General features: G+C 41.1%; 1 protein-coding gene and 1 pseudogene across 2 annotated transcripts in view; one reads left to right on the top strand and one right to left on the bottom strand.

The window, feature by feature from the left end:
• Positions 1-26,558, bottom strand: part of BMPR1B (bone morphogenetic protein receptor type 1B) — a 353,771-nt gene that overhangs the window by 321,066 nt on the left and 6,147 nt on the right. The window lies entirely within an intron of this gene.
• Positions 16,088-16,659, top strand: LOC125635446 (peflin-like; annotated as a pseudogene).

Below are 26,558 nucleotides of genomic sequence, written 5' to 3'. Positions count from 1 at the left end.
GGACAGGCTGAAAAAAACATAAAAATGAGATCCAAACTTCAAAGTTTGGGAGTGTTTGGATCCTGGAAGTTGGGTCAGACCCATCTCCAACTATTTTGTTTTAAAATATATGCCCAAAACTAAAGTGAGGGGATTGGGATGTCAGAAAAGGGGGATAAGGTACCAGAAGGAAGAAATATACCTGGGAAAGGGTTGGAGGATTATTTTAGATTCTTGACTGACAAGCCAGGAGAGAATTTTCTTTTAGCCTTTTTCAGGCAGCTAGCAGCTGCTGATCTGTCTTCCTTGAAGGAGAGAGTATTTTCAATGTGGTATACGGGGTAAGAATTGGAGCAGGGTTTAACTGTTGGGCAAACTAGTTCTGGGACCCTCCCTGGCCCGGGAGGATCTTGACCTGCTGGTACAGCCATGAAATTGGATTGCACTTGGGAAAGTTAAAAGGGTCCAGGAATAATGCCAGATTACCTGCCAAAAGTTGCTAAGAACCGTGATGACATAACTCCAGGCATAAATCTAGACATTTCCACTACATGGTTTAGCTGGGGTTGGGGGGGAAATTAGGCTACTTACTGCTCCTCCTAGCAACAAAGGTGCCTTCTATGGTGAGGGACGAGGAGCCAAGCTCTTTGCGGTGACAGACCTCAACAGCAGGATCTGAGGGTATCTTTGAAGAACCATGGCTTCGATATAGGGAGAGTGATGGGGGACACACCCCATGTTGGACCAGGAAAGGAAAGGATTAATGATCTGCCCTGTATACAGGAGGCTAGATTCTTTGTTGTGACCAACCAAGCTGAACTCACTGCAGGAATATAGGGTGGGACAAAGGTGACATTTGGTATAAATTTGTGCTACCTCAGGTTGCGCAAGCTTACGCTCCCCTTCAGTGGCTCCCAGAGGCCCTTCTATAGCTGAGACTAGCTGGAGCACAGCATGCTCTAGCGGCCTCCTATACATTCTCCAATCTGCCTCTAGCACACCTGCTACCCAATGGGCTGCGAGAGACAGCACACAGCTGCTCCACCCACTCTATCCATCCAGGCAACTCCCATGCAAGAAATATTCCCAGAGGGCCATTTCTCCCTGGCTTATGGCTCTTTTTTTGCCAGAGCAGTGCAGAGGGGCCACAACGCAATTAAGAACCCAGCTCACGGACTGAAATTGGCCCCCCTCAGCAGCAGGTGTCTGAAGTGTGAAGACTATTATGAGGGCCCTCCAAATACAGTAAATATTCAGGAGGTAACTGAACATAAAGGAGTAGAGCCAGACCTTAGAGAGCTGGCTGCTCTGCCAAGGGTAGGACCCTACTTCCAGCTTCAGAGGGAAATGGATTCACAAAATCTGAGAACTTCAGCTGGTCAGTGAACTTTCCCTGCAGAAGAGAAGGTTCGCATTACAGACTGCATGCCAAGATTTTAAAAAAATGGACACCAAAAGTTAGATTCTTAAATCCATATTTAGGCAGCTAAATAAATGACCTGATTTATCAATTAGAGCAGTTAGGAGCTCAGGACATTTGAAATTTGAAACACATTTAGGCACCTAAAAATCTTTGTTTGATCATTTGATGGTAATGGAAAACCTGAAGATAGACTTTTGGGTGGGAGGGGAGGGTTCTGAGAGCTGGTCTTCAGGCAGTTTGACCATTGGCTGAGTAGAGGAGACTGACCATGGCTCCCTAAGAAAGAGGAAGGACTAGCTATCAGCTGGGTGATTTCAGGGAATGACCCCAACAAATACTTGATTTGACCCTTGGTTCAACAGGGCTCTAAGAACAATGTGCTGCACACTAACAGTTGATGGATTTATTTTTGATCTCTTCACTTCAGTATTTTGTTTTCCCAATATGAAGTATAGGAAATACTGAAGTACAACTATCTAAGTGATCTAAAACAAAACTGGCAAGTTTTTGAAGGGTGACCAATGTACAGTAGATTTAATTTCACTGTTACATCTCCACTATTCCTTAGGCTATGTCGGCCCCATGAGATCTAGTCCCTGGCGTAGATGCAGCCTACACCAACAGACTGAGTTTTCTGCTGGTATAGGAACACTACCTCCCCAAATGGTAGCTATGTGAGGAAACCCTCTTCTGTGGGCATCACTGCATCTACACTGGGGGCTTTGTTGATTTTTCACACCCCTGACCAATGCAGCTATGTCAATATAACTTTTAAATGTAGACCAAGCCTTAGTGGTCTGCCGTCTACTACCACCTGTATGTCCCTAGTATTTTTCTGATAAATAATAACTGCACCGCATTCACTGTACTCTCTGTATCCTACAAAATCAATAAAGTCCCCTTCTTTCAGCCGTCGAGTATACTTTATATATGTTTTCCTATCCTTGCAACACAACTATTCCATTCCTAACTACACGTATTTGATTCACCTTTTACTGTAATTCAAAATGCTGAGTAATTAAAAGATAGTAATTTTCAACAACATTACATTTCTCTTTCATTTTGGAAGCAAGCAAGGGTATAAGCAAGTCTTTTGATCAGGCTAAAGAATAGGCAAGTAATGTTAGGACAATACCATCATATTTCTGTCTGAAAATATTTTACCTACTGTTAGTACATGTAACACCTAACATTACTGTTAGCAAGTTTCCCCTGTTTTTATGAGTCTTTCATACAGCAACAGAGGAGAGGGTTTTTTTCAACAGGATTGTAAAACCACAAATATGAGCAGAAGGATTCAGGAGCTGGTGCCATACCTGAAGCTATTGCACTTTTAATTCACTTTTTAAAAACTGACTAGATAGGTAGTTGACAGTGTCCCTCTAAGTAATTACAGCTTAAGATATGAGATAAAGACTTCAAGCAAATTCTGTTTTTACAATTCCCAATGAAAAGACTCAAAATGGATTCAATTAAATATTCAGAAAATTCTGCTGGAGGCAGATTTTTAAAGGTATTTACACACAGACAGGTGCTTTTGAAAATTGCACAAGTTGCATCTTTAGGTACCTAAATATCTTTGACAATCTAACCCTTCGTCTAATTCCCAGGGAAGTCAATGGAATTTGGATTGGACCCTAATTATGTCCTCCTTTTCTGGTGCATAAAATGCCGGTGAAGCATGTTAAGCTTGTATTAAACTGAAGACAGAATAGCAGGAAATGAACCAAACATTTCTTTAAAGGCTAACAATTTATAAAGGTTAACAGTACAAAGGAAAAAATTTAGTACATAAAAAAAACAAGAGTTACTTAAAATGTATTAATAACCTCAGTGCACAATTGTTTTTTTCATTCAATCTGTATATCAAATTAACAAAAAACACTGAAAGTCTGCCTCTTCTCCCCCATTACCTTCATACCACAGAGAGGGTAGCTACATTATGCTGTGGGTAAAAATGCCGTTCTGAAGTACATAATGTACACACAACATTTCTGAAATGCATCAATACTTGGTATACAGTGCCAGAGAACTGTCTTCATGGTTTCTGCTTGTAATGAGTTCTGGGATGACAGTACGTAAACATAAATATCAGTGGTACTATACCTTCATATTGCAGAAAGCTGATATTGGGAGTCCCAAATGACTGGATTAATTTTGTCTGCAGCCAAGTACAACAACATTTTAGAGTCTCACATTAGATCAAAAGAGAAAATTCTAATTGCATCTAACAAAAAGTTTGACTACTTAGGCACACGTGTTAGGAAATAGGTCCCAAATCACTTAAACTCTAATACTAAGAACAATTACAAAGAAACATGTTTAGACCCATGGTGTAACGATGCAGTACACAATAAAATATATATTATATGCATAGAATAGAAAAAATATATTGCCTTCAAGAATTTATAAAAATGAATCTACGGTGCAAAATAAAATCAATCACTTAGTAGGCTATCTTTATGTTTTGTAAGATTAGGGACAGACTGTGACACCTTTACTCGTATTGATTAGTGCCTTTTTTTCCCCACACTAGGGCTATTTGTGAAGCAAAGACCTACACAACACAAAGAAGTGTATTAGAATACGACCCTTAATATATTTCACCCAAATATACAGCAAGAGAGAGAGAACTAAGATGACAAAGATGTGGAAGGAACAAGAGGAAGAAAAACAAAGTAAAGAAAAACAAACAAACAAAAAAATACCCCTGTGCCTCCCACCAAACAATCCTTTGTGAAGCAAAGACCGACAGAACACAAAGAAGACCTCCACACCCAACCTCTATGACAGGTGTCCCAGTTTTTACTTTGAGACTCAGTAAAATGCATGATTTCACTAAGGTACACACACAATGAATGTATGCAACTGTATCTGACAGAGGTTTTTAAAATGTATTTGTTAAATACACTTTTAAAAAACCTCCTGTGTGATCCTAATGATTTTAGAAAGAGGTATGGTATTTATTAAAATGCAAATAGGCAAAAACCTGTTCAGGATTCCAGGTATGGATGTACCTCTGGATAATATTAAGTGTTATAAATTATGGATCTGATTCTCTAGTCTTCTCACTGCATTGCTCTCAGAACACAAAGAAAGCAGAAAGCAGTTGGATCTCATTTGCTGGAGATTTCCCTGGTTAGGAGGGGTCCCCAGCAGACATAGGGCTGGCTCCTACATCACTAACGCCACAGTCCTAGCATAAAGGGTATGTTGGAATAAGGCTGGAGCATGCTATGCTCCAGCTATCCTTAGTTGATGGAGGGATGTACTCCATGGCTGGTGCAGAACTGATTCCAGAATCAGGGAGCTACCTTGTAACTAGCTCCCTTTTGCCTCCCACCCCTTTTCCCTAAGCTACACTCAGCAAAAATTAGGCACAACTGGGTATCTGGGAGCCAAAAGTGTGTTCTATCAAAGCAGGAGCAAACCACCACATACACCGCAGAAAGAAAAAGTCCTGAGGCTGGAGGGAGCAGCCCTGAAAATGTGCAGGAGACAACTGGAACCTCTAATAGTCCCACTCTTATTTTAAGATAATGGAAGTGAGGGAGGAGAAAGCAATTGTTACAATAGTTCTACTTAGCATCACTGTATTCGTTTGCTATGGCATTTCATCTAACACTGTGCCATTTTCCCAACAGACTGAAATGTGTGCGTAATTGTAAAGGAGTAGGAGAATGCAGTGTGATAGGACAGTTTGAGAAACAGATCGTGTGCACCAGAACATGCGCTGCTTGTCCATCAGAGCATTGCTGGAAAGCTTGACTTGAAAACCTCTGTGACTCTCTGGACCCACGATCCCCATTTAGCAATTACTGCAGTACTGCACAGCACTAGCCTTCTGTTTCTTCCACTGGAACTCTGATTATGTGGACACACACACACACACACACACACACAGAGACCAATTAACCTTAGAGAGAAAAAAGAACCGACATCAGAAATTTTCTGAGCTGGCTCTGGACTGAGGACACTGGCCTTACAACATAAGCCAAATCTTTGGTTTGCTGTGCCTCTCCCCTTGTCAAAGCCACACTCTACCTGCTGCCTCAGTCACATTCCCCACGCTACCACTCTCTCTGAGAAGCAAATGTCACTATCGAAGTTCTCACGTAGTGGGCTGCAGCCGCTAAATCGGCCAAGTGCCAATCAATCAGTAAAAACACATGTGAAGAGTGATGTTGGGTTTGTCTGTCACTGAAAGACGAAAGCAGCAGCATAGTATGTGGGGAGCTGCAGCATAGCAATGCCAATAGCAGCCTGTGACACAGAGAGGGCCAAAGAAGTGTTCTTTTTTTCCTTCTCTCATCCTTTTCTTTACCCTGACGCGGAGCCTTTAGTTTCTAATCCGAGTCACTTTAGGAATGGAACGATGCCATAGCAGGGTGGCCTCATTGGTGCAAAGGGTGAATATTGACCACATCTGCTTAACTTGGTGCACCCCTCCACAAATATCTGCAAACTCTAGCCCAGGGCACAATCTGACCAAATATCTTCTCACCCCATCCCCTTCTTAAAAACAAATAACTGTCAAAAAATTTGGCCAGGAGTTACATACCCAGAAACCTGCTTAAGTCCATTATGATAACCCAGGTTATGGAACTTTCAATATATGTAAATCTCTCCTTTTCCAAATCAATGTCAACATTCAGAATTACTTATAAGAAGTAGTGAAAGAGTAAAACTTTTTCATGTAATGGATCCCAATTTCTGCTTTAGTTACAACAATATACAAATGGAATGACTCCACAGAAGACCATGAGTGAATTCCCGGCTCCACTGAAGACAATGGGTGTTTTGCCATTGACTTCGGGACTAGGATATCACCCACTACGAGGACAGTGTAAGTAAGTTCAGAATTACGCCCAGTGCTTTCATATACTATTCTTTCCTCTGCTTCATCTCTCTCTCTCTCTCTTTTTCTGAATACTTCCTGAAAAATTCTTTGTATCAAATTAATCTTAAAATAGTGGGTTTCACAGGTGGTCAAAAACCGCTGAGATATATGGGCTTTTCTAAACCCAAAACTTCAAATTTTGTTATATAGCTACACAAATTGAACACATTTTGCAAAATTCCAACCCAACTGGAACATAAGATTGTTTAGGGGAAAATAATACCATCAAGCGTGCGGGGAGAGGGGGAGGTGTGGGCTACAGGAAGCTTGTCGTCACCATGCTGCTGCTGCACAGGACTGAAGACTGCTTTAAAATGTGGGCTGAGGGCTTCCTATTCTTCATGCAAGCCGCATAACCCCTCTAATGAGCCTTGGAACACAGTGACTGCAGGGTGGGGAGGGCATACTCATATTTAAACCTGGCAGAATCATCTGTGTTCTACAAATTGCACACCAAAAGTAAGCATTTCACATATAGGAACCATATAATGATCCAATGAGATAAAATGAGAAAAATCAAACAATACGTTCCTGGGTCAAGTATTTTTCTGAAGCATTCCAGAGAATTTTACTACAATTTCTTACCAAACCTCTTTTCACATGAGTTTCAAGTTCATAATTTCTCTTTTTATTTAAAATTAACCAGAAATAATCATACCCAAGGATATGGGCTGGACATATTAGCTGATAATTATATACCACAATTAAAAATTGAAATGTTTGTAGGATGCTTGTATTTTGTTATATGAGATACCATTTCACACTAGTACTATATCTTTGACTGCTTGCAAACATTCAGAATTAAATATGTGAATACATTCACTAGCTTGGATATGGAAATTGTTCTCAAACTCTAAATCTGAATGGGAAAATATTTAATTTACAACATTCCCCCTTCTCCGTACCAATAATAATAAATGGACAGGGAACTTCGGTACTTAAAAGGTTATCTGAAAAAGGAGGTAGTAAATGAAATATTACTATTTTTTTCTTTACGGTGTACAAAGAATCCTTAGATAACTGGAAGAAAAGGTTAGGAGTAGGGTTTGTTTGTTATATTCTTATTTCTTCCCCTATTTTTAACTTTATCAATATTTAGCTGATCAAGTCTAATCTCCCCAGATTTTGCTGGAGAACACGTCGGAGGCCTCAGAAATTTAGATTGCAGGTCTTTGCTGGCCCTTCATTGAAGAAGTGGGAGCATTCCCTCTCACACATGTATTTTCTCCACAGTGTTTCTGAGGACACCCTTAAAAGTGTGGCAGTTCTGTTCAGACTCACTTATGATCGTATACTCATGGAGCGCCAAGCCTCCAGCATCATCACTGCACTTTCAGAAACAGAAATTCTCTGAGGAAGTAATTTTTAATATCACTGATTGGCTCTTAGAAAACAAACTTTTTGAAAACACAGTGGGAGGATTTGTTTGTTTCAAAGAAAACTGACGACTCTTTAATTGACTGCTGTGGTGGCAACATTGAGCAATGCTACTCACTCCCAACAACCGGGGGAACTGAATGTGTTTTGGTCACAGTGTTAACCATTTGCTGATAGCCTGAGGAGTGACAGAGGCATGAATATTTTTTTTAAATGCAGCATTCAAAAAGCAAACAGCATACTTCTGTACTATAAAGAGTAACATGGGCTTCACAAATTGAGTAAGGCGAAAGGGCAGCGAATGATGGTGTGGATAGTAAATAGTCAAATTTTGGGCCTGCCAAACAGAGTTACAATCTTAATTGTTGGTTGGTTGGTGGGACTTTTTTATTTGTTTTTAAATCATATAAATATAAACAATAACAACTCACTGACAATATAAATGTCTTGCAGTGTGTTGAAGTTGATTAAACGGGGTTCTTAAATGAAGACTTAAAACAACAAAATCAAGATACACTTTCACCTCAGGCATTCTTAAAATCTTTTCCTTTATAGATTTTTTTCTCCCAGCAAAGCATGAAACCCCTGCAGAAAGATCATACAGCAAGATAACCTAAACAGCAGTACCCCTTCTAAAGAAGTAATTAAGCACCTTTCAGGGCAATATGGGACCACTCATTCCCGCACCAACATTAAACAACATTTACCAAGTATAGCAGTCAATTTTCCTTTTGATACTCATGCATTACTCCCCTTAGTATCTATATACACTATGCACAGGTTCTTGAAAGAAGAGACTCTGTATTTAGCAGCTGCTAAACAGGGTTTTCTGACTGGGAATTGGCATCTAAATTATATGAGAAGCATTTAAGAAAATCATTGAGCAGCATGGTCATTCAACAAACTCTCTGAGCCTAGAACTCGAAAAGTACTGTACTCAAAGTAATCTGCAAAGTTAAAAGGACGAAGAGTCAACATAAATCTTGTTGTTTTAATAGCAAACAAAGCCATAAAATTGCAATAAAAATCAGCCAATATGAAATTCCAAAGCACTTTACTAAATCTACTACAATAAAAATCCAAACTTCACACCTCTGGTGTCTGAGACAAAGTTCTTGTAAACCTCCTTGTGTCACTGAAGCACTGGCCCACACAAAACAGGAAGGCATCTTCTGCAGAGGAAAGAAATTTAAGCAGAGCTCACAGAGCCATTATTAAGTTTTATGGGAGAAGGGTGAAACATATTCCCACCCTAGAAATATCTGTATACATGATTCCAATATTTAAATATTGGAATGTAGTCAGGAAGTGCATGTGATTTCTTTTGGCAACACCAAATCTCTTTGATATCTCTGGTTACACATTCAAGTTTATTCCAGAGTTACAAACACCATGGCTGATCAATCCTATACAAAGCATCTTTTTTAAGATAGCATCTCACCAAATTCAGGCAAAAGAGCACTGACCATCCCTGAGCAGTACCAGCTGAACATCCTCATACAGAAAGGCATGAAAAATTGGAGGGAATTCAGAGAATAACCACTAGAGTAATTAAAGGAATGAAGGAACTGATTTAGATTAACAGCTAAATACATACAGTTTGAGTAAGAGATAAGTACTGGTATCAACAACTATCTTCAGGTATCTGCAAGCATCAAGAAAGAGGATTTTTATGGTGTGTATCAGAGTAAACTGTCATGGGGAACAGGAAGGCGCCTCAGGGGAAATAATTCCATGTTCATAGCATCATAGAATATCAGGGTTGGAAGGGACCTCAGGAGGTCATCTAGTCCAACCCCCTGGTCAAAGCAGGACCAACCCCAACTAAATCATCCCAGCCAGGGCTTTGTCAAGCCTTACCTTAAAAACCTCTCAGGAAGGAGATTCCACCACCTCCCTAGGTAACCCATTCCAGTGCTTCACCACCCTCCTAGTGAAAAAGTTTTTCCTAATATCCAACCTAAATCTCCCCCACTGCAACTTGAGACCATTACTCCTTGTTCTGTCATCTGCTACCACTGAGAACAGTCTAGATCCATCCTCTTTGGAACCTCCTTTCATGTAGTTGAAAGCAGCTATCAAATCCCCCTCATTCTTCTCTTCTAGAGACTAAATAATCCCAGTTCCCTCAGCCTCTCCTCATAAATCATGTGCTCCAGCCCCCATATCGTTTTTGTTGCCCTCCGCTGGACTCTTTCCAATTTTTCCACATCCTTCTTGTAGTGTGGGGCCCAAAACTGGACACAGTACTCCAGATCAGGCCTCACCAATGTCAAATAGAGGGGAACGATCATGTCCCTCGATCTGCTGGCAATGCCCCTAATTATACATCCCAAAATGCCATTGGCCTTCTTGGCAACAAGGGCACACTGTTGACTCATATCCAGCTTCTCGTCCACTGTAACCCCTAGGTCCTTTTCTGCAGAACTGCTGCCTTGCCATTCGGTCCCTAATTTGTAGCGGTGCATGGGATTCTTCCGTCCTAAGTGCAGGACTCTGCACCTGTCCTTGTTGAACCACATGAGATTTCTTTTGGCCCAATCCTCTAATTTGTCTAGGTCCCTCTGTATCCTATCCCTACCCTCCAGCGTATCTACCACTCCTCCCAGTTTAGTGTCATCTGCAAACTTGCTGAGGGTGCAATCCACACCATCCTCCAGATCATTAATATTCTTCAGAAAGCTCAACTTTTTCTCCACAATTACTGTTAGGGTGTCAAGGGGCCTCCTGAAAAGAGGAAGAAAAAATCAGGCCTTCTCATTAACCCAGAGGTTATCTGACATTTCTGTTGAGTACAAACTGGGAAGTTTGCTTCTACCTAAATGGTGAAAAAAGTGAAGAAAGAGGGGAAGCCTGACGACTAATTACCTTTTAGCAAGGCAGGTTGGGAACGGGAGGAATCTAGAGCTCTATTTAATACAGGCTCTTCTGTCTCTCAATCAATGTTAAAAACAAGGGGATGTTTTCCAAACAAAATTAGAGCCAACAGGAAAAACAGGTAGGGGCTTTCCTCTTTGAAAAATGCTACTTTTTTTAATGTGAAGATTTAGTGATCAAACTGTAACCGATTCCCACAGCAACTATGGGGGATTGGGCTGTATGTATCTTTGCATCTCTGTTGGTACAACAAACACTTATTCCCTTTCCACCTTCCTTTCTATCATCACCTCTGTGCATCCTGACTTACTGGTGTGGTTGGGTAGAGAGTGGCACAACTAAGAGTAATGCAGATAATGAAAAGTAAATCTAACCTAACTGCCAGTATATTCAGTTCAGTTCTATGGAAGTCACTGCCCAAGACAAATTATGCAAGCCACGTCATTTTAGACCTTTTTAAAAACCATCCCGAACAAGATATTAGGAAATACACAATAGGGGTAATTCTTACAGTATCAGAGAAGCAGATTAGATGATGTACAGCAATATGAGATTATACCATCCACCTTAAGCAGTTTTGATTATTTTGATGTTTATTCATCAACTGGAGACACTGTCTCTCATGAAGAATCTAAATCTTAGTCATCATCTGAGACTGTGAGCATACTTCTGGAAAATTAAGTTCTTCAGAGAACTGGAGCAAGATGCAATGACCTTCTAGCTTGTGAGGTCATAACTTCTTTTGGCAGAGTTCCTTTTGAATGAAAAAAAAAATCAGCTGTTATCTCCATTCAGAGACCTTCTTCCAATTCTCTGGCACAGTTTTTCTAAAACTGTAGTTACATTGAAGGCCTTGTCCTTCTCCTGCTCAACACCAAGGGAGACTTACTATTGACTTCAATGGGAGCAGGTCTTAAATCTGAACAAATAAATTTAAAATCTCCGAAGCTTCTCTAATGTGTCTGCAATGGATAAATGTTGTAACCTAAAAAAGATCCAATGTGTCCTCACAGCAACCTTTGCTCCCCAGGATCCAACCATCTGCCCACTCTTGCTGTACATCCCTTCTGACCACAAGATATAACCTACACCTCTCTGCATCAGTATAGGTGAATCATGGCCAGAGACAACCATGAGGCAAATGGCTCTCCCACTCACCATGAGGAGAGTCTATGGTGGATCATGGGAGAAGTAGCCTAGCATACAGAGCAGGATGGGAGCATGAGACATCTAAACTACAACTCCCACCATGAGCCATCACGGCAGCATTTCCGAATTAAAAAATTTAGGATTTCAGCCAAAAAAAATTGGTAAAGTAGAAAACTGACAAAACAATGTCTCCACCTTCCCCGCCATCCCCTCCAAAATCTCGGGGGAGGGGGAGAGCACATTTTCTGACCAACTTTACTACCAGTGTCCTTAACGTTAATTAAAAAAAGAACATGCTAAGCTAAGCTTAAGAAGATCAAAAAAGTGAGAACCCAAATTCTGCTCACATCCACAGACTTCAATGAATTTGCACAGATGTAGCTGACAGCAGAACGAAAAAGACATTTTGGAAGATTTTTCTCCAGAGTCTAGAAAAGATTTAAATTGTGTATGTAGGTTAAATTTCTTTTTCTGTTTATTTCTCACTTGCAAATTAATTTAAAGTTGCCACTGTCGGCTTGTTACATTGTCTTTACTTATATGACAAACACCTTAAATCACTGAAAGTGAAAGAAATTTTAAAGAACAGGTTATTTGTCACTGTCTGTGCTCTTTGTTAATTTTTTTGCATTTCTTCCAGTTTTCATAGTGTCATTTCACTTTTAGGTTCTGAGTGTTGTAATGTTTGGGTTTCAAGGACTACCGTTAAATATTTAAAACAACTGCTTTTAAGTTGTGGAACCATTTCTATTTTTCTTAGGCTTTATTCAAGCCAGTTTTTGAAAAACTTAAGTTCTGGGCCATATTTAAGTTGACAGTGTCTCTTTAACGACACAAGCTGACTTGAGCCAACCGTAGCCAAGGACTAAGACATGATACCCTCCCCTGTGCAACTCTGCCAGTGCACCTCAAATCAAACCCATAATATCCCTGCCATTCCGGTCCTGGGACTCTCATACAGACTGTCAGCACAAAATGCTGTCCAAATCTGGGTACTGTTATACCCATTTTATAGATGAGGAAACTGAGAACAGACAGTTTAGTGGCCTAACTTTTCAAAGATGCTGGGCATCCACAGATTTGGATGGATCTTTGGTACCTTTGAAATCAGGCCGAAGTCAGTGGTAGAGTGAACAGAAGCAGGGAGTCCTGACTCCAGGCCTAAATTCTAAATAGCAGATCACCTGCATCCCATGAGTCATATGATACAGGAAACATTTGTACTTAGATTTATCTTTCAATATAACCCAATGATTTATACCGGCTCATCACGAATACTGAACCAGAAAAGCGCTCAGTGTCCTTGACTGTGTCTACCTTTTGTTCTGAAGTTATCATATGATAAATCCATGCAGCTAGCCCTATTTTATTCCTTGAGGGTTTGATGCATTTGTGTAAGATTACCTGAGACCTCAATACACAAAGCAGGCTGTGGTTACAGGCTTTGTAATTGTCACTCAGCAGCCAAAAAAAGTTAAAAACACAGACAGATGAAGGATATTTCCAGCTCAAGGCAGAATTGAAAAGAACTGTCAATACAGCAATTATGGACATTCCAAATAACTCAGATATACAAACAGTTTTGGTTTCATTTAAAAAAAATACCATCCATTTGCAAGTGTTATGGCACAAACATCAGATAAGGAAATTGATGCATTTAAACTTTGACACCTCTTGAGTTTTCTGATATTGTCAAGCAGTGTTGCTCTCTGTTTTAATGGAGTATACTCTAGCATAGAACAGCACATGTTATGTTTTAGAATTGTTCTTACCAGATCCAACATAAAAACCTTGTTTGCACTGACCAAGTGATTTACCTCTATTGCAGTGAGAACGAAGGGCTTGACCCCGATCAAACGCTAAGCATTTCCTTCCAAAATGGTACTGAAGCCAGCCAGTCAAGAGGAACTTTACACAGAAATTTCTAACTGCAGCAACTTTTGGAACAGATGTTTATCAAGTTACAAATCCAAACTGGATGTTGGTTTACACAGTTCAATAAAATGTTAATTATGGTTCTGCAAGAGTGTAAACTGATCATGTCACGCAACTGAACACTTGTTGTTAATGTTAACATCTCCATGGCTTGCACTAGACCTAGGGTTAGCCTACCTTCCCAAGACAAAAATGAGGCAAAATAAATGCAAAACCGCCACATTAAAATCTTAAGAAGATGACAAGCAGCAAATCTGCATAAATCAACATTCTACAATCCTTTTTTTGGAGACACACGATGCTTTTCCCCTGGCATTGTGATACAAACATCTTTAATGTAATCCTTACCGGAGGGCAAAAGAGAAGGGAAACGGATAGATAACACCATGTCAGATTTGGAGACATAAGCTCTCTGCCCTTGGGTCAGACATATGGAAGGCAGGTACCTGCGCAAAGGGGTCTGCAATATCAGTATGTTCAGAAATGGCCTTATATCATACTCTTCATCCTGTACCGTGGGTTGGTTATCTGATTGAAAGGGCAATAACCAATACCAGAAAACTGTGTGTGGTCAGAAAGGCTGCAGGGGAAAATGGATCAAAATCATCAGATTAATTACTTCACACATGCATCTGTGTCCCTGCCCGGCAACATATTCCTCCCACCATCAATACAGTTTTGCTAATGAATGTAAGGATTTGCCAATCTGATGTGTTCTGCAGGATGCATATAATGAGCTAGTGGTGCCTTGAGTGGTATTAACTTGTGAGAGGAAAAAACATCCTCTCATTTTTAGATATGGGTGGCTTCAAACCTATGACCCTGTAGATCTGGCTCCTCCCATATTTTAACTGTGCTACTCACAATTTGAGGACGCTTGGAAATGTACCAATTGGACTATGATGCTTAGACAAGATTGAGCTATTCTGGGGGGTTTGCCACATAATCCCAGCCACCTTTTCCCTCTGTGGATAGTATTTGATGGTATGGTCTCCCACAGATAATAAGCAGTTACATAATCCATTTAAGCAGTTGCTCAAACGCTGTGTGATAAATTCTAACGTCCATAGAAAAGATGCCACAAATTATCCTGCTTATTGGCTCTGGTAGCTCTTCTCACGTCCTTACATCCCCTCTGAACACATAACTGGATAAGTATTTGTTAGAAATAGGGTGCTCTTGCAATTAAATATTTGTTTTCTCTGATCATCAGCTGGTGTAAATTAGCATAGCTTCACTGATTTCACTGGAGCAATGCTGATCTAACATCAGCTGGGGTAATGACCCCAAAGTTCCTCTTTCAACTTCATGGATTTTATTCTGTCTCCTTGGTATTGTTTTCCCCTCTATATATTATGTAAATCTATATATTATATATGATAGCTTTGTTTCCAGTTGCAAAGGCAGGTAAGCATATCCTTTCCCAGTACTGAATACAAGCTCCATTCCTTGGTGCTTCAAAGCATTAAGACAGGACCCTTGAAGTGAAAGATAAATCTCCTTTCCCAAGTTTTCTTTGGCCTGACTAAACAATATGTTTTCCCTGCACTCCTATCAAATGACTAAATACTTTGGACTTCTAGTGCCTTTCATGCAACAAGCTCAAACTATTTCATACACCTTAATTAAGCCCAGTAGCAGCCAGGCAAAGGAAGTAAGAGAGATTAAATTGCCTCATCTTCAGAGATTCTCAGCACTCATGTTGCTCACTGAAGTACATGGGGGCTGTGGGTTCTCATACCCCCTGGAAAAAGAAGGCGGGGGGGAGGAAACGTTTACCCAGCATAGCAACATCAGTTAGGGGTGTGATTTTTCTGCAACATTTCTCTGCCAACAAAAGTGCAATTATACAGCACTTAATGCAATTATACAGCATTGGCTGTTCTAGCTTATTTTGTTTACCAAAGCAGTATAAGCTAGACCAGCAAAAGTACTTTTTTTTGCCAATATACACTAAGAGGCTTTTGCCAGTATTGTTATAATAGCTATACCCATAAAACGTTTAAGTTTATACTAGGTCAGAAAGTCACTAGCAGAGCTAGGAATGGAAACAAGTACTCCTGTGTGCCCTACCTATTATTTGTATTGGGTTTTTCCCCACAAATCCATCCATATACCATATCTTATCACTTCTGGAACATTGCACATTGCTACTGCCTTGGCCTCACTAATGATGAAATCCTTTACACAAAACACAAAGCCAAAGGAGGTGAAGGTGTGGAACTCCTTCAAGCCTGCCATGTCCTCGCACTTCAGTCTCTGCAGAATGTTACTTACCCATCCCCTTTCACATACAAAGAAGCGCAAAAACATCACTACTCATCTTTAGACAACTCTGCAGATTCATTTAAGGTACCATTCTCTACTATCCTTTCTGGCCCCAGTCCTGCAAAACCTTACACAAGAGTTTGATTTTAAAACTGTAACCCCTTGGAGTTTAGAGTGCCATGGCCGGCTACCCGTACGGGCAGGGTTACCCCGGATCAGCAGGGCCAGCCCCAGGTGCCCCGCAGGGCGGTTACTATTCCAGAGGCCAGTATGGAAGTAGGCTGCTTCCTGGTGGTTCCTATGGCGGCCCAACACCTGAAGGCCCCTATGGACCACCATCTGGCGGAGGGGCTTATGGGCATCCCACCCCAGGAGGAGCACCATCTGGAGTTCCTGGGGGACCTTATGCAGGAGGCCCAGCCCCAGGAGGGCCTTATGGGCAGCCATCTACCAGTCCCTATGGTGCCCTCAGCCAGGACCCTATGGAGCTAGGGCTCCTGCTGGTAACATGCCCCCTGGCGTGGACCCAGAGGCCTTTTCTTGGTTCCAGACAGTGGATGCCAATCGCAGTGGCTACGTCTCCATCAAAGAACTCAAGCAGGCCCTGGTCAACTCCAACTGGTCTGCATTTAATGAGGAGACCTGCCTTATGATGATAAACATGTTCGATAAAACAAAGTTGGGACGGATCGATATCTTTGCATTCTCGGCCTTGTGGCACTTCATCCAGTTTGGAATGCCCCAGCCCTAATGGATCCTCTAGTTGTAGCACAAAGAGATGATGAAGGGGAAGAACCCACAATAAGTACTTCCAAGGCCCCACTGTCTGACGCTGTGGGGACGTCCCAAGAACATGATGAGGAAGGTTTGGTGCAGGCAGAGAACCCTGTACTGCAAACAGCCATTTTAAACCCAGATGCCCTCGAATTTGTGCCTCAAGGACCCATCATCTTGCCTCCATGTTCAGTGGTGTCACCTGAGCCAATACCCAACAGCCAGCCTAGACGTTCCTCTAGGGAAGGGAAGCCCAGGTGTGTGCTGACGTATGATCGTTTAGGAGAACCCAGTGACCTACAGATCTTTGGGGTGCCACGAGGGGCAAGTTGCCTCATGGGAAACCTGTTCCACCCCTTGGGGTCCTGTGAGATGGATAATGGAAATGCTCTTGACAAATGGGGGCCCTGTGTCTCCTGCTGGGGATCCATAGTGTAGAGTTGCTCACCTTGATGGGGACATCAAGGATTATTTCTTTGGGGGGGGAGAGTGTAACCCCTTGGGGTTTAGAGAGCATGGCCCCTTTAAATCTTTTTTCCTAGTGGGGAGGGGGAGCAGTGAGAGAAAGGAGGGAAACTTGGGGGTGTAGCTCTGGAGCCCTGGAAGAGAAGGGCTGCAGCCGTGAAGCCCTGGACAAAAAAGTGAAGGAGAGAGAACCTGCCTGAAGCCTGGGAAGGACAGGGTGGCCGATTGGGGACACCCCAGGACAGGAGCCAGGAGGAGCACTGTGCCAGGGAGGAATCGCCCGAGAAGGACAGGCCAGAGCTGGACCCAGTATCACTGCCGCCCAGAGCTACATGGGGCTGTGAGTACTGGGGCTTGTGACTCTGCGCTAGGAATAAGGAGGGAGGCCGCTAGTTAGTTAAGCGGGGAGGTGGTCGCTCTGTGTGGCTTTGCAGAGAGCAGCAGAAGAGGGCACCAGAGGGGTTTCTTGGGGAAAGTTCACTGGTGCTGAAGACGACCAGGAGAACCCAAGACTCAGCACTGAACTAGAACTTTGCTCAGGACTCCTGAACTCTGTGTGCTGACACATAGTCAGCGTCTGCCCTTTCAGACTGTGCTACCATTGGGCCTGTGGGGCCTTGGTTTGGAAGCAACGCTGTTCTACTGCTCCCCCTATACTTCCTCTTGTTGTTTTTCTCCTCTCATCCCTCTGTAAATAAATATCTCCCTTTATTATATCCATTGTACTTTTCCTGGGGGTGTGTGTGTTCACTCTGAGGGATTTGGAACAGATGCCCCTGGGGTAGAGGGGATTTTTCCTTGTGCATTCTTGCGTGCACTGTTTCTTGGCCAGAGCTGCCTGCAGAGCAGACTCCATCTTGGCCAAAAGGGCACTAAAGTTACACAACCAAGAGTAGCCTCATTGAAATCAATTAAACTATTCACGAACGTGCTTGTATCTACTACCACAAGTAATTTTGTTATTTCATTGAGACAATTCATGGTAGTAAAGTCAAACACGAGTACTGCGTAGTAAGACCAGGCCTTTGTTTGTAAATTCTTCCCTACCTTATCTCACTGAGCCAGGCTCCAGACACTGTCAATACAAAGGCTTTCCCCAGAATACTAGAGCTGCTGAGGGAAGAGCCTTTTTTCATCCTTCTATCCATTTGACTTTTTACATCTCACCTCATATCTCATTATTAATTAATTATCGTTCTATACTATGATCCCCAGTAATGGACCAGTCATTGTACAAACACAGAACAAAAAAATGGCCCATGCCCCAAAGAACTTACAATGTATCTTGACTTAATTCTTCCGCAATAATTAGTGTTATGTCTAAATGTTTATAAATCCTTTAATATGTTCAAAAATTAAAAAATATCCTTAACACCAGTTTCAGAGTAACAGCCGTGTTAGTCTGTCTTCGCAAAAAGAAAAGGAGTACTTGTGGCACCTTAGAGACTAACCAATTTATTTGAGCATGAGCTTTCGTGAGCTACAGCTCACTTCATCGGATGCATACCGTGGAAACTGCAGAAGACATTATATACACACAGAGACCATGAAACAATACCTCCTCCCCAGCGGGAGGAGGTATTGTTTCATGGTCTCTGTGTGTATATAATGTCTTCTGCAGTTGGAGGAGGTATTGTTTCATGGTCTCTGTGTGTATATAATGTCTTCTGCAGTTTCCACGGTATGCATCTGATGAAGTGAGCTGTAGCTCACGAAAGCTCATGCTCAAATAAATTGGTTAATCTCTAAGGTGCCACAAGTACTCCTTTTCTCTTAACACCAGTGTCGTCTGTCAATCATATTATATACAATCTGCTCTCTTGTTCTTAGCTCTGTACAGTTTTGGAGTTTGGCTTGAGAAAACTATAAAAAAGGCCCCAGTCTTACATTCAGGTCTGCACTGGCAGACCCATGCAGAGTTCCACTGACTTCAACAGGGATTGGTGTGGGTGATAAGACCCCAGAGGAACAGATCCAATTGCAGAGTCAAGGCCTACAGTTGTACAAAGCAGTCTATATTAATTTAATCTGCAATAAGAGGAATGGAAATGGCAAAACCAAAAAGGGTTGTATAAACATGTTTGAATGCTACTAGGAGCAAAAATGAGATTGGGGTAAATATTTCAAATAGATGCACCATATCTGAAAGCACATGGGCAGCATGAAAACAGTAGATTAGACAGACGCTTATGGTAAGTCTCCTTTTTTGCATACCCTTCCAAGTCATGCTGCATGAACTGTCAGGGTGTGTTAGAAAATTTGAGGTGGGCACAAAGGATGAAATCCCACCCCCCCCTGCAGAGGGTCAGCAAAATGACTGTGCATGATTTAAATGATCAAAATAAGTAACAAACCGTACTGCCAACCTCAAATGTTCAATAATCGTGAATCAGGCCTCAGAAAATCAAATCATGAGGTTGGTTTAAATTGCCTGAGATTTAAATAATAGTAATATACATGGGGTTCTTTTTATTTGCCTTCAGGTTTCCAAGCCTTTAAGGCATGCACAGATAACCTTTTCAAGCTTTTCTCCACAACCGTTTTTTTTTTCAACAGAAGTTCTGATTCTCACATACTCACAGACCTCCCAGGGGACCTTAAGAAAAATACTATATTTTACACCACATGGCAACACTTACGTGCTGGTGCGCTACTGCTCAGTGAATTTCACCCCAAATCTGATAGCCCTGACAATACCCTAGTTTGCCTTTAAGAAGAGAACGACTATTCTTTCCTAACAGTATTGAGCAAAATTTAATAAATATTTAAGACCTTCATTCTCTTCCAACATAGATGGTCAAACTGTTGATTTCTGTAGATCCTTTTTTAGGTCAGCAACTTGTTGTCGATGGTGACAATAACCTTGGCAGACTAATAACTGCACACTTCCCATTGCTAACGTGAGTCTGTATTATTCTCTGAAAATTCTTTTAAAGGAATCAAATTAGTTTGCTTCGATTACTTTTCTTTTTAATATATAACCTTCATCTTGCTGGAGACAGGAGAAAACAAACTGGAAATTAATGATGGCATTCAAACAACAGTTCAGGAATTTTCTGTCTTCTGCTTACTTGTGGAAGGAGCAGTGGGGAAAAAGACAAATCTCAAGGGTCACAGTGTGAGAAAGACTCAGAGAAAAGTCATAAGCAGATAAGTTAAAATGTATTCCTTTTCTCAGTGATTTTCTTCTAATACACAACATGGATCTGCCTGCTGCTTTGCCTACTGTTTGGATAAGACCCTCTGCCACTGCTGTAAAATATAAATAGTAGGGCTGTCAAGCAATTAAAAAAATCATCATGCTGTTAATAATAGAATACCATTTATTTAAATATTTTGGATGTTTTCTACATTTTCAAATATGTTGATTTCAATTACAACACAGAATACAAAGTGTACAGTGCTCACTTTATATTTATTACAAATATTTGCACTGTAAAAACAAAAGAAATAGTATTTTAATTCACCTTACACAAGTACTATAATGCAATCCTTTACCATGAAAGTTGAACTTACAAATGTAGAATTGTGTACAAAAAAACCCTGATTTGTTTTTGACTGCAATGTAAAACTGTAGAGCCTACAAGTCCACTCTGTCCTACTTCTTGTTCAGCCAATCGCTAAGAAAAACAAGTTTATTTACATTTGCAGGAGATAATGCTGCCCACTTCTTGTTTACAATGTCACCTGAAAGCGAGAACAGGCATTCACATGGCAATGTTGTGGCCGACATCAAAAGATATTTACATGACAGATGCGCTAAAGATTCACATGTCCCTTCATGCTTCAACCACCATTCCAGAAGACATGCGTCCATGCTGATGATGGGTTCTGCTCGATAACGATCCAAGGCAGTGCGGACCAATGCATGTTCACTTTCATCATCTGAGTCAGATGCCACCAGCAGAAGGTTGATTTTCTTTTTTGGTGGTTCAGGTTTTTTAGTTTCTGTATCAGAGTGTTGTTCTTTTAAGACTTCTGAAAGCACGCTCAACACCTTGTTCCTCTCAGATTTTGGAAGGCACGTCAGATTCTTAAACCTTGGGTCGAGTGCTATCGCTATCTTTAGAAATCTCACATTGATACCTTCTTTGCGTTTTGTCAAATTTGCAGTGAAAGTGTTCTTAAAACAAACATGTGCTAGGTCATCATGCTATAACATGAAATATATGCCAGAATGCAAGTAAAACAGAGCAGGAGACGTACAATTCTCCCCCAAGGAGTTCAGTCAGAAATTTAATTAACACTTTTTTTTAAACGAGCCTTATCAGCATGAAAGCATGTCCTCTGGAATGGTGGCCGAAGCATGAAGGGGCATATGAATCTTACATAAATACCTTGCAATACCGGCTACAAAAGTGCCATGCAAACGCCTGTTCTCACTTTCAGGTGACCTTGTAAATAAGAAGCAGGCAGCATTATCTTCCGTAAATATAAACAAACTTGTTTGTCTTAGCGATTGGCTGAACAAGAAGTCAGACTGAGTGGACTTGTAGGCACTACCGTTTTACATGGTTTTATTTTTGAATGCAGTTATGTAACAAAACAAAAAAATCTTTCGGGGACCCCCAAGCCTCCCTGCTCAGCCCCAGGCCCTGCCCCCACTCCACCCCTTCCCCCAAGGCCCCACCCCCCCACACACCTCTTTCAGGCCCCCGCTCACTCCATCCCCCCCCCTTCCCCACCCTCTCACTAAGCTGAGACAGGGGTTTGGGGTGTTGGAAGGGGTGTGGGCTCTGGGAGGGAGTTTGGGTGCAGACTTTGGGCTGGGGTAGGAGTGTGGGCTGTGGGAGGGAGTTTGGGTGCAGGAGGGGGTGCAGGCTCTGGGCTGAGGCAGGGGGTTGAGGTGTGGGAAAGGATGAGGGGTGCAGGCTCTGGCTGGGTGGCGCTTACTTTGGGCAGCTCCCGAAAGTGACCGGCACATCTCTCTGGTAGTGGCTCCTAGGCAGGGGGTCAGAGGGTCTCCACACACGCCCCTGTCTGCGGGCACTGCCCCCACAATTCCCCACAGTTGCAGAGTCGGCGGCACCCCTCCCCCTGGGGGTGCCACAGGGACATGCTGGTTGCTTCCAGGAGTGGTGCGGAGCTAGGACAGACAGGGAGCTGCCTTAGCCCCGCTGTGCCGCTGGACTTTTAGCGCCTAAAATCTCCCAGTTTGGCTTTAGTAGCCTCCGGGAGATAGAGAGAGGGGGAGGAGTTCATCAGCGAGGCTCACAGACCCCTGAAGTACCCACTGGGGCCCCCAGGGTCCGCGGAGCCCAGTTGGAGAAATGCTGCTATACAGAATAACTGTCAATGTGCACACTATGCATAACAATTCATTGGATTTAGGCATCACTCTTCACCCAAGGATCTCAAAATGCTTTAGAAAAGGTGTATCTCAAATCTTTAGATCCCAATCTTGTGTCAACCCACTGAAGTGATTGAGACGGCACACGTGCTTAAGGGCTGTGCAGGGAGCCCCCATTCAGAATTGGCCCCTAAAGGCCTGCCCCTAGACAAAGCGAATCAAGTGGGGTTTGTATGTGCTTAATGAGATTCCTCCAGGCTGCAAATGCCTGCACAAAAGACAGTTATAATAGAAGATAAATGTCTTTTTTGGAAAATCTTATACATTCAACCTTGGTAACCAATACAGATAATTAACCTAATCTCAATTATAATATCCTGCCTTCAAAATACATCTTGCATAGAAGCAAGATTAATTATGTTTGTCCTGTCCAAATCTTTCTCGTGTGCATACACACACAGTCTATGAGCACCATACGCTTTGAACCGATTTAGCTAGGGAAGATGTAGCTTATAAAAATGTTTATACTCTCTGTCTGGAAAAGATGGATGCGCATGCCTGTGCGTGAGGAAGAGAGATCCTCTCTTGGTGGGGAAAAGAGGAGTCTTGAATGCAAACCTTTGCAGGCACATAAAGGAAGAATTGATTTTTAAATATCTGATTACAAATCATTTTATTTGTGTGCTTTAAAAGTTATGTAACTACCAACAGGCATGTCTTTCTTTGTCTACCTTTCTCATACTAACTACAGAACTGGGCTTCTAACGTGGGTAAAGGGAAGCACAATTTAGCCCAAATTCTGTTTGTAAACTGGGGTCTTAAACCTTTACAAGAAAAGAACTTAACTTTATAGTTAAGCTTAAGAACTGCCACATAAAGCAAAACATTTAAATGGATACTTTTATTCTGCAAAATCCTCTACAATTGAAACAAAATTACTCTACCTATATATATATATATATATATATATAATATTCATCAGCAGCAATTTTTAACAGTACAATCTGCCTATTCCATTGATCAAATGGGCTGTCCATCAAGTGATTAACAACCCTCTTGACCACTGATAGCGTCTCCTATATAGTTTTTCAAACATTTCCATCTGCAGCATTTGAACAATTTAGGCCCAATCCTCTGCCACATTTGTGCAAGAGTAATAGAAGGTAAAGCAGACAAAGGAAGTTACTGGCATATTGAAAATGGGATATCCATCAAAACAGCTATTTACAGTAGGCAAATTAATTACAACAGTTGGGACCAGTTAGTCCTCTCTCCTTGTGATCTTTAATTGATCTGGAGTCTCTTAATCTGGAAAGGGGGAAATTAAATTAATCCCAATTAAAGCCCTAATCCTGCAAATATATACATACATGAAGCTGTGCACATGCAAAAGTGCTGGTCGCTTCAGGGAATAAAAGGGCTTCTAAAAGGGCTCTTTTCTAATGTGGCTGCTTTTACATATATATGTTATTAGGCTCACCTTTTTGACTTGGCTTTTACATTTGAAATATTCTAGGTCACCTACAAAATTTTGTGTTTTTGTTTTTTTTAGAAAAGTGGCAAGAATACATGAATTTATAATCCAGTTCATAGAAAAAATAAATTAAAATATATTTTAATATTTATAAGGATTTAACTCAATATCTTTGAAATATGAGCCAAACACTTTATTCATTGAAATACACATCCTCTGGTTTTATGTTGTGCAAATTTAGAATATTATTTCATCACTGACAAGTCCCCATATACTGTATTTCCACTTAAGCAAAACATCGTGCTGATTTTAAATTTTTATTAAAATAATAACTTTAAGGGCAATGAAGTTCAAAGTTCAATTCATATAAGGAGTTATGAATTTGTAAAGCCATACAAGAGTTAATTTATTATTAAAGAAGCTGCCTTACTGTGCATTTTGTTTTGACACATGAGAGAGAATGTACCTAAGTTTTATTTATACATTTTTCCATAAACAGGGCACCTATTACAATGATTTTCTCTGTATGATACTAGGTTGATGCAAAAATACAAAATGTCAAATACTAACTACATAGCACTCAGGCATAGGACTGAAAAAATTAATCAAAACAAAAATGAAGATTATCAAAGAGAACCATGATTTTCCTATATTTTAGTTGTCATTGCTTCAAAAAGAGGGCCTATATTAAAATATGGCACTCCAAGAACTAGATATGGAAGGAAAATTATAAATAAATTGGTTCAATATATGAGGGCATGACAAAAAGGAAAGAAGTACTCCTTTTCTATTCAAGCTTTCATCTGCAAGGTCACCATTCTGCAGGGAAATCATCAACTGAGCTGGCATTTCCAAGTGATGCTTGGATACAACTTTAAACAAAACAAAACCTGGTAACTTAGATATAAAAATAAAATACCATCTAATTCATATGTAGCATATCATAGCGACTCCCTGCTAGTCACTGTCTCATACAATACAGAGACAAGTTTTCACTACTGTTAGCACTTAACTATTTCATGGCTGTTAGAAGTTAACTGGATGTGTTCTGCTGCTGTCTATGTACCTATTACTTCTCACTGTAATACCATGGACCTCTTGGTAACCACAAAATTATCAGCTACAGTCAGGTCTGGCTGCACAAATATTTTCAGCAGTGCTGATGTAAGTGGCAAAGAAAACTTCTTGATTGTCAGACTTTTGACTTTTAAACTCAACAAATTTGATCTGGAGTCTTAGAGAAAGAATAATATGGAACCTCAAGCTGTCATTTTTACCAGCACTTTCCTGACTATAGCCACAATTTCCTGCTCATTTTACTCATGGGAGAAGTGTCATTGACTTGAGTGGGACTATCATGTGAGAAAGGAGAACAGGATTTGAACCTTTCAAGCTGTTTCATAATGGAGGTAAAAAATCCCAAGTAAACTGAATACAGAATTCCACTTCTCTTTGCATGACTGTTTCAGAATAACAAGGTGTAAACTCAGCAAGGGAGAAGGCCATCTTCATGATCTCAGTTGCGAAAATCTTCATTTAAAACAAAACAAAAAGGTTTAGACTAAGCAAAAGTTCCCAGGAAACAATCCTGCTGGGATTTCCTGTGGGCCTGATTCTGATCTCAATTTTTAAACTGGGGGTGTACCTCCATTTAATTTAAATTGAGTTACAATTCAATTTACACTGTGCACATAAGATCAAAATTGTGCCACCTGACACTATTCATCAAGAGATGTAATAACATCACAGTAAGCACGAAACAATCTTGAGTAGTTTATCTTGTCATCTGAGCCCCCCGAGATGCTGAGAAGTACCAAGGAGAAACTGCTCTGGAAAAATTAAAATAATGAACTACACATTTAAAAGCTCGACATTTAACACCCACGACAGACATCTGCAAGGTGATAATGTTACCCCAAATTTAGGTGTGTATGATGCTCTGTAATCTGACAACCTCCTTATCCCTTTCCTTACAAAAAAGACAATCAATAATTCCTTTGCAAAGGGATTCGGATATTCCGCTGGATGAAATGGTGCAATTTCTCCACACAGCCCAGTGGGTGACAGGAGATACATCGTGTCTGATAATGCCCAAAAGAAAGAGATCAGACACCCTGCATTCATCACCAGTGCAGAAGCAACTGGTAAGAATTAAAGCCTTTGCTAGAGAAGCAAAAGCTACAGTTTTACTTGCAGAGGAAATGCAGACAGGATACAGGATGATCTATCTGTACTCATTATTAATTATCACGTTTATTATGGTAGTGCCTAAGGGCTGGCCAAGAATGGGGTGCCATTGTGCTAGGTGCTTTACTAACACAGAGTAATAGACACTTCTACTCCAAAGAGCTTACAATCTAAATAGAAAAGGGGTGGGGCAAAGGAGAACCCACAAGAAAAGGGAACAATATGATATTAGCAAATGTCATTGGGTATTTAGTTAGGAGAGGATAAGTGAGATGGAAAGAAAAGTGAAGGGGACACTGAAGAGAAAGGGAAAGCAGGGGAAAAGTGGCAGGGGTGGAAAATATGTCTGCATCCAGCACTGCATAGTCTGAAGAGCCAAAAATCAGCATGCTAAATAACAAAGATATTATTCTATTTGTTGTTCCTCTTTAGGAACCAGTACAATCTTGAATCTGACTAT

Source organism: Caretta caretta, chromosome 4 (genome assembly GCF_965140235.1).
Source record: "Caretta caretta isolate rCarCar2 chromosome 4, rCarCar1.hap1, whole genome shotgun sequence".
NCBI classification, from domain to species: domain Eukaryota; kingdom Metazoa; phylum Chordata; order Testudines; family Cheloniidae; genus Caretta; species Caretta caretta.
The sequence above is the reverse complement of the archived record's forward strand: the minus strand, read 5'-3'. Positions and strand labels throughout refer to the sequence as shown.